General features: G+C 44.0%; 1 pseudogene; it reads right to left on the reverse strand.

The window, feature by feature from the left end:
* Positions 1-371: 371 nt before the first annotated feature.
* Positions 372-1,621, reverse strand: LOC136529642 (uncharacterized; annotated as a pseudogene).
* Positions 1,622-9,901: the final 8,280 nt, after the last annotated feature.

Raw genomic sequence — 9,901 nt, forward strand, 5'->3', positions numbered from 1 at the left:
GGATAGCCCTAATCGCAATTGGTAGGAACACCGTCAGCATGACGTGGCAGTCGTGTGAGTTATAGCTGGTCATTATGAGGTCTTTCATAGAGACTTGGCTCTTGATGTTAGAAGAGAAACCAGTCGGCACCTTGATACCCCTAAGCAACTTAAGAAAAGCCGTCCTCTCATCTTGCGTTAGATTGCAGGCCGCACCCGGGATATCGACTTTACCGTTCTAAGGCGGTCCTGGGTGAAGGTCCGGCCTGATGCCCAGATTGACAAGATCCGTCCGTGACTTGATACCATCCTTTGTCTTGCCCTTGATGTCTAGCAGGACACCGATCGTGCTTTTGAAGACATTTTTCTCTAGGTGCATGCAGTCGATGGCATGGGGTGTATTCAGTGTTTTCCAATACGACAGGTACTTGAAGAAAATTGACTTCTTCTTGAAAGGAACAGCGGCGGGGACTTCCTCCGTCTGGTCCTGCTTTCGCTTCCTTGTTTGCTTGGTCCCCTCTTCAGGCGGCTTCTTCTTCTTTCCAAACTCCACCTGATCCATGTCCTTGACCATCTCATACACCTTTGTCCCCCAACTAGTCTGCGTCGGTTGATCACGCTGCGGCTCATCCTGATTGTCAAAGTATTTGTTCATAATACTTCTTCTATACCTATGATTTTTGGTGAGGAACTGTCTGTGCCTCGTGTACACCATCTTATTGGATCCCTTAAGGTAAGTGTAGCAGGTCCCGTCGATGCAAATTACGCAGCTGGTCTTCCCTTTGATCTGCCCCGACAGTGAGAAGAGACCAGGGTAATCGGTGACGGTGACAAAGATGATTGCTTTTAGTGTGAACTTCTCCTTGCGGGATGCATCCACCATCTGGACCCCAACATCAAATAGTATCTTCATTTCCTCCATGAACGGCTCTAGGAACACATCTATATCATTGCCGGGCTGCTTTGGTCCCGAGATAAGCATGGTCAGCATAAGGTACCTATGCTTCTGACATAGATGGGGAGGTAGGTTGTACATGGTGAGCACGATGGGCCAAGTGCTGTGCGAGCTGCTAAGCTCACCGAACGGGTTCATCCTATCGGTACTCAGCACAAACCTAACATGTCTGGGCTCTTTGCCAAACTCTGGGTAGACCTCATTGAAATCCTTCCATTGCTTGCCATCGGATGGGTGCCATAGCTTGCCATCGTCTTTCAGGCAGTCAGCTGATGCATGCCAGGACATGAGCTTGGCATCGTCCAGGTTCCCGAATATTGCACGCAGGCGATCGGTCATGGGCAGGTACCACACCGACAGTGCTGGACTTTTCCTGTGCATGTAACCCTCTTCTTCATCGTCCTACTGAGCCGAGATCTGTTTGACCGCACTACTCTTCTTTGCCCCCTTCTTGTTCTTCTTTCGACCACCCCGCAAGCCTCCCTCGTCTTCTGCATCCACACGACAACCAGCATTTTTCTTGTACCGACTAAAGCCGCAGTGCGGACAACTCATCAGATTCTCATACTCATTGCCCCGATATAGGATGTAGTGGTTAGGGCATGCATCAAACTTTCTAAGCTTCATCGCCACAGGCCGTATCAGCTTCTTGGCCCGATAAGTATTGGCGGGCACCTTGTTAGCCATTGGGTACGTGGTGGCAAGGTAGCTTAACAACTCATTGAAGCTAGTGTCAGACAAACCATGACGAGCCTTCAACATCAACATATGGAGGTTAAAATGGAGCACCATGCACTCCTTCGGACAATCACCGCCCTCCTTATAGAGAGGATCAACTGCCGCTTGCTTCAACTCTCTGAAATTCTCCAACCACTTTGGGAAACCCAACACAACGTTGTCTTCATTGAAGTGTTTGACTAGATCTTCAACAAGCTGCACATCCTCGGGTTGGCTCATAGTATCCTGACCATCCCCACCGTCGCCGACTTTGTCGGCCATGTCTTGCATTAGATCATCCACCGTGATGTAATCACGACAACTATTGTCACTGTCGGCCGGCGCAGCTGCTGCTGAAGATGATGAGGAGTCGGGTGCTCCTAAAGGATCTTTATTCGCCGGTGGTGCTGTCGTCGTCGGCGTCGAAGAGCTCACTCTAGATGCACCGCCACTCGCACCAACTCTTTTGCCATGAAATGTCCAGACTGTGTAGCCCTCGACGAAACCATACATGATCAAATGAGTTTGCACCTTGCTGTCTCGGTGGGCTTTCAGGTTCTTGCAACGAGAACATGGACATATGGTTGTCATCCGCTTCAGTCTCTCATGGTGAGCTTTACCAGCAGCAATAAACTTCCTTAATTCAAAGAGGTACCATGGATCATTCACTCTATCGATCCGGTACATCCATTCCAACCTATCCATCATACCTACGAACATTATCCGTCACAATCAACATTAAATAAAGAAGAATTAGGAGAAATTGATGATTTTTACGTCCAAAATCATGAAAAAGAGAGGAAATGGCGATGTGAAAGATGAAGCATGCATCTATGTTGAATCTAAAGTTAAAGAAATACATGACATCATTTTTTCCATTAAAATTGATCTAGATCTAGATCTAGAGAGAACTCTAGGTGATGGAAATAGAGAGAGAGGATGAAAGGAGAGAGGGAGAGCCTTTATGAACCTCTTATGATGTCCTCCTCCCTCAAATCCAAGCCCTTCAACTCAAATCAAAAGTTTCCTCAAATTTTAGGGCAAAGCCTCCCCCCATGAGTTTGAGAGAGGAAGACCCGTGGAGAAGATGATGGGGTGGGGCTGTGTATTTGTACAGGCTTTACCGCGGCGGGCAAGATAAAGCGCCCGCCATGGTAAATAGTATTAACCGCGGTGGACGATTCATACCGCCTGCCGCGGTAAATAACGATTTCCTACGGCGGGCAAGTAAGGTGGCCCGCCACGATAAACCCTTTTCCCGCAGCGGGCGCCTCGGTGGCCGGCCTCGCTGGATGGCCACCGGTTAACCGTGGTGGGCAAAAGAGGTGCCCGCCACGGAGCCTATTTTGACCACGCTGCGCAAATTGATTCCTGTAGTAGTGATAGTGAAACCTGCTTTTTGTTGAGTAATTCTGGCGTAGTAATAGAAAACATTACCTTAGCTTCTTGGGTTCTAGTTCATATTCATTTTTTATGATTAGGAACTCTTTCATAGTAACAGTTGGTTCCTTTTTGTGTGATTGCACTCTCTCGATTGGTGAAGTTAGTTTGTCCTCTTTAGGTATATATACAACCTGTGCCAATTTCATTCTGCTTTCTATGGCCCTTCGTTGTCAGTTGTCACCTACCGTTCCTGAGCCTACTTTTGCTGTTACTAGAAGAATAAGAATGAAAAAGCTTCATCTCTATTTGTTTCTGCTGTGCATTGTGTAGCTTATTTTCTGCTATGCATTCTGTAGCTTAGAGTTGTCTCTTAACATCTTAAGATTACATTGTTGTAAAATAGTCACCACACTAGAAGTTGACACCTTGTATGTTAACTACATCTCCACGTTGCAGTTTGAGATTCCAGCCGTTGTTGACTATGCCATGTGCATTATTTTATTTACTTTTGGATCTTAAAACAACCTAGACTTGTACAACAAAATAGTTTATTTGTCAAGAACTTGAATGTTGGTTATTTTTCCCACCTAATTGGGCTTTACAGTTGTGTCGATCCAATTGGATTTGTGCAGCATTTTCCATGTCGTTTACTGTGCCTGTTGAAAAGATAAAGTATATGTTGGCACCCTGTATATTGAGTTGTTCACTGCATCTCCATGTTGCATTTTGAGATTTCAACTTATTATTTTGGAATTTAAAGTCAAACCTTCACTTGTGTGCTCAAACTAGAACTTTCTGAAGGTGATTTGGAGGACTTCAAAAGTTGTATTTCGAATTTGGTTGCTGAAAATACTGAGCTAAAGGTAATGTGAGTTTAGTTTGCCTGGACCATTGTGGATTTCATATTGTCCATCTCACCGATTCAGAAATGTAGTTGAATGCTTGAAGAAGTTAGGAATTTTTTAATTATGATGAATTAATGGATAGTAGTTTCTTATATAGGGCAATGCTTATCAGTCCTACGTTAGTCCTTCCAAAAGCAGCTTAAAATTCTTCCTGTGCTTAAAAGTCTTTGAAGGCTTCATCCATGCTATCTCATTTATATAGGAATATGATATATTGCAAAGTTGACCTTGATGTGCTATGCATACATTTTTGGTGCTCGGGCTCTGCTACCTTGATTACTTTGCTTCCACTGGTGCAGTTCAGTACATGTCTCTAGCACACTTGTGGTATTCAATCAGTTAGTTGATTACCTGGAATTTAATCACAAACATATCCAATGGGCTAGTGGTCTGTACTTGTATGACACATGGTTAGTTTGTTGGTTTTCAGGTCACTTCTCTGTCATGATGCATCTATGGGACTATAGGATTATAGTTTGTTGGTCTTCTCTTCTCTCTATCCTTTTCCCGGTCTCCCTTCCCCAGTTCCTGCAGTTAAGCTACACCTACCTCTGAGCCTCCCTTCCTCTCTCCTCCTTGGAGTTTCCTGAGGAGCAAGTAGCACAAATCTTAACGCACTCTGAACCACACGATGGCAGTTGAGGGCGCACACCTTATTTTGGAAAAAAAAGGTTTGGTGGTCCACAGAACACAAAAACCGGCCTTTTGCCATTGTGTGCACGGTGCACATGAGAACATGGCAGCAAACAACGACGTGATGTGTGAGTGCGCGTCAACGCGTTAGGATAGATTGCCATGTGAGGTTGACTGGCGGACACATGTCCTGTCCGCATCATTAATTACCTATAAGCCCTTGTTTAGTTGGGTGAATTTGGATTTTGGGGTTACTGTAGCACGTTCGTTTTTATTTGACAAATAGTGTTCAAACATGGACTAATTAGGCTCAAAACGTTCATCTCGTAATTTCCCACCAAACTGTGCAATTAGTTTTTCTTTTCGTCTACATTTAATGCTCCATACACGGGCCGCAAACATTCGATGTGACAGGTACTGTAGCAACTTTTTGGAAGTTGGGCACCAACTAAACAAGGCCTAAATTGGCCAGTTTGTTGGACACTGTGCTGCACTTTGATTGACCTGGAGTACTATGCGTTAAAGGCAGGCTTTCGTGAAATTTGAAATTATTCGTGTTCCAAGTGTACGTGGCAGTATTGCTTATCGACCCAGACTTTTCACACTTTGATCTCATTTGGATTCACTAAATTAGAGAAAATCAGCTACTAATTATTTTTTAGCTGAATGGCAGATAAGACACTAGCTAACCAAACAGATCATTTACTTATATATGATCTATGCACTCATGTGTCATGTGTGTGCAAATCTACTCGGATGCATGCTACCTTGCTCATTCACAACTTGTCACCAGTTCAGCTGGACAGCTGCTGTTGGTGGTTCTACCTTTGTTTGCAACCAGAATATGCGCTTTATTTTGTCATGTATACGTAGACGTAGTCCCCTGATGCAATATACACTAGTTGCTACTATTATAGTTGTGTACCTGCCAACTTGACTCTCATCTGAAGTAGATGTCGCTCTTCAAATCCATTTGACCCTGTGACCTTCTGCTTGTTTCTAATGAAAACAGTCGCCTGCCGCAGGTGCCGATTTTACTCCCATCGTTCCTATATATATAACACGACGATCCGTTTCTTCGTAGTTATTTTAAAATTCGAACATAATGCTTCTAACACAATTAGGCGTACCCGCCAATACTGTGAGAGTGTGAGACGCAACGCTAGAAATGAGTGATATACATTTACAATTGTTTGATCTGAACAAAACGTGAACCACGGACCACCTGCTTATTACTTCTACTTTTCATTCAGTACGTCTCCTTCATGTGCATTCAGTACGTATTTCAGTTAGTAACTTAAATATTGACATGATGCACATGCTCGCCCGTACGAGCTAAGAAGGCTGTTGTACATCTGAACTTACTCTCTGTCGTCTCTGTTGTTTTTTTTTTCAAATCTCCCCTCTCTTCTACTCATCTTTGTTTTATCAATGATGAAATTGTCCAAGTCTATACATTATATGGAATATGAGCTGATGATCAATAACTTATGAGGAACTTGGCATCATTACCAGCCGCCCCTACATTACCTTCTCCTCCCTTCTCTGTTATGATGCCTTGATGCTCCAAGTTCAAAATCAGATTATGATTGACATGTTTCTAAGGCCTCTACTACTGCTACTACTCATTTTTTTTGATATATTGTTGTTTTATAGGACTATTTTGGTTTATAGACCTTTTTGATTTCTTATACCTTCTAGCGTACCTAAAACACACTTTCTTGCATCTATTAGAACAAAGCGTGAAATAATGTCGCAGACACCAGACAGTGCAGCCCGATGCCCCGAGCATGATGAGCAGCCAACCTATGAGAAGCAAGCACTAGAGGACCAGCTTACTCAGGAGCAGTTCAATAACGAGTTAGAAAAGGATCTAGAAGTGATGCTTACTCAGGAGCAGTGTGACGATGAGAAAGGAGGAGCAGAAGGAAGAGCAGAAGAGGCTATTGAAGGCGATGATGATGATGAGGAGGACTTAGAAGAGGGATATGTAAGTCATGAGGCTCCTTTCTCACGTGAAGCCAGAAGGATGCGAACGGAGGAAGATTTAGACAAGGATTTTGAGCCGAACGAGGAGGTAGGGAAAAAGCCTTAGCTTGTAAATTTTGCTAAACCTTTGGCTGTGTTATCTCTGCTAACACTTTGACCTGTCGTATATACAGGTCCCTCCTGAAACTCGGAAAAGATGACGTCGACGTCCTCGACATCTCACTGGACAAGACGGAATAGAGGAAAGGAGAGCAGAGGCAACAGCCACAGAGACGGACATTGAGGCCTCTGCTCCACAACCTCAAGACACAACCACAACTACCAAGCCTAAGAGGAAATGAGGAGATAGAAAAGCAAACCAATATCCAGATAAGGCATGCTATGTGATAATGGAGGTCGGGCCAGCAGGGGAGATCCTTGAGCCGAAGGAATTAAGAAGACGATTTCGTAATGCGATCAGAGCCCTAGTAAGAGATAAATTGAACCCAGCAATCCCTAACTAGAAAGAGGTATCAGAGAAGAAAAAGGATGAACTATGGGATAGGCAGTTGAAGCTCAATTTTAGATTTTCGGAGGGTAAGCACGAACTGGTAAAAAAATGATTTCAAGATCATGGGAGGGTCATTCCGACGTTGGAGGTCGGAGCTCAACAAGAAGTATATCTAAAAGGGGTTAACTCCCTTCAACGAGTTCGACAACATAACTCCTAGTCAATGGGAGAAGCTCGTGGCTCAGAAGACTTCACCGGAGGCATTGGAGCTCAGTGCCCGTAACACCGAGCTGGTGAAGAGGAACAAACACCACCATCATCTAGGCCCCGATGACTACTATGCCAAGGAAGAGCAGTTTAGGAAGATGGATGAAGAGGCTGCAGCAGCTGAGAATATCGATGTGACAAATTTGAAAGTACGCTCAAGAAATTGGATATATGCGAGGAGTACAGAATTATCCGACGATAATCTTAAGTTTGATAAGCCGGAGACCCAAGAGGCAGTATCAAGGATACTGAAATATGCTGAAGTCAAGAAGAAGGGCTGATTCAATCCTTCCAGAGAGAGGGACGAGCTTAGCCTTGGCTTGGGAAACAAGGAGCACATAGGCCGCACCAGAGGGCTAGGGAAAAGGATGACTTGGACGCACGGATTCAAAGAGGACAGGCACATGTACAAGAAACATGGCAGAGACCGAGAGACTAATCTTGAGCTCCAAGTGAAGGCTCTAGTTGCGAAGGCGCTCGAGGAGGAAGGACTGTATACAGAGCCACGGATATTAATGACGCCGCCGGGAGAACTGGCATTAGTTAGCCGCCCTTTGAAAGTTTCTAGCAGCTAAGGTTCCACTGCAGCCACAACTCTCGTTGATCGCATATGGGAACCAACTAGTTGCACCTTGGTGTTTCTCTGTGGCTGGTAGAACATTGTGATAGAGGTGGCAACGGGTGTGGCACATCCTCCCGGTGGCTTACACCACAATAATAAGATACCATCAGACTATACTAGGGTCGAGGTGCATACCGTGAAGCCCAAGTTCATGCAGTGGAGGATAGACTACGCAACTCCCGAGGGGATGGTGTTACTCAGAGACGTAATGGGGCAGTTCATTCTCTGGCACAAACATGACATTATATTGACTGCTTCTTCGCCGCATCCCCCTCTCTCAAATTTAGAGCGAGTTATTGAGGTCGGGGAGATATTTTCACCGTCTCATGACCACCACATTCCTAAGATGCCACATTCTTCCCCGCCTTCTAGCAAGCATGTGCCTGATAAGCCACAACCTTCTCCAACTCGTACCGTGCAAGTGCATGATGAGATGCCACAATCTTCTCAACAAGCACGGTCGATACATGAACAACGAGTGCCTCTTGAAGAAGGTGATGCACAAGAAGATAAGGACGTGCCTGAATGGAAACTTCGAAAGAAGCATCCAATCACCATAAGACCAATTTATGTTCTGATGAAAGACGTCTTGTCGGTGCACAAGTGGTATTCCCATGACTAGTTTAAGCCTGACAACCAAGTTAAAAAAAGTCCCATCATGGGGTTCTGAGGAGGCCGTCACTAGCAAACTTCACCAAACAACAAAGCAATATCCAAATGTTGATGCCATCAAATGGTCAAAGAATTGCCCGAAAACATATGAAAGAGGCAAGCCCTTCCTACCAAACCGAGACATCCAGCGCCTACCACTTGGAATGAGAAGGTGTCATGATTGGTACTTGCGTGTTCTCCCAACGAGCATAGACCTCGTACAAGCATGCTTCCCCACCGGCACATTTGGATGCCCAGCCGGGAAAATTGTCTTTGACTTCAATGACATGCAGACATGCTTTCACATCAGAGCAATAGAGATGAATCTAATTCACACGTGGTGCCTGTAAGTCCTTGTCCTCCCGATATGATATGAATGTAATCTTTGGATTTTGTTGTAACTAACCCACGCCGTGATTTGTAGAATTCAAGTGCATATTGTAAAACAAATGTCAAGTGTGAAAGACGGGTATATAGATCCTCAAGCTATAGAACAAACAAATTTTAATTACCCTAAATAGGGGAAACTAGATGACAAAGAGCTAGCTGCTGGAAAGACCCTTCAGGAGAAAGAGCACATCCGTACGAAGAAACTAAGGGAAGAGTCCCTTAAGGTTTCAGCATATATTGCCCTGGCTTTTAAAATTCTCCAACAGCACTCTACTATATGGCTACCAAACAACTTCAAGAAAGTTCAACTCTATACTTAAATCTTTGTTCGATATATTTTATTCGATGCAAAAGAGCTTATCTAGTTCTATGATTAAATCTATGCAGCAACCACTGGATTTGTATAGGTGTCGATGTTGGGAGGAGCATGGCATGGGTCTTTGATCCAATAGATAGGGACCTGGTGACATACAAAGACTTCATATCGATTCTCAAGACGTATACATATCGGCAATCCTCATTAGCTTATATGTTTGTATACATACTTGTAACGTTCACTTTTGGATACTAACAAGTTGTATTTGCTAAAATAATTCAAACAGGGCATTTAGGTTCTATGTCATTAAACATCACGGAAGGCATGATCCAGTAAGAAAAGAAAAGCTGGCTATAAAAACACTATGTGTGGTAAGTGTAACTTACTTCTTCAGTACTCCATTATATGGCTGTCAAAAGCATTACTTAATATTTCCATATGCAAAACACACAGTGCCCCAAGCAGAAGCCTGGGAGTGTACATTGTGGATACTATGTATGTTCTATGATGAGTAACACATGTGCCTATAGGAGACACTCCTTAAGGATAAGTTTGAACATCTTCATCCGTGTATAAAAACTTTGTACATGGTATAAAATACTAA

Source organism: Miscanthus floridulus, chromosome 19, assembly GCF_019320115.1.
Source record: "Miscanthus floridulus cultivar M001 chromosome 19, ASM1932011v1, whole genome shotgun sequence".
In the NCBI taxonomy this organism is placed as follows: Eukaryota; Viridiplantae; Streptophyta; class Magnoliopsida; order Poales; family Poaceae; genus Miscanthus; species Miscanthus floridulus.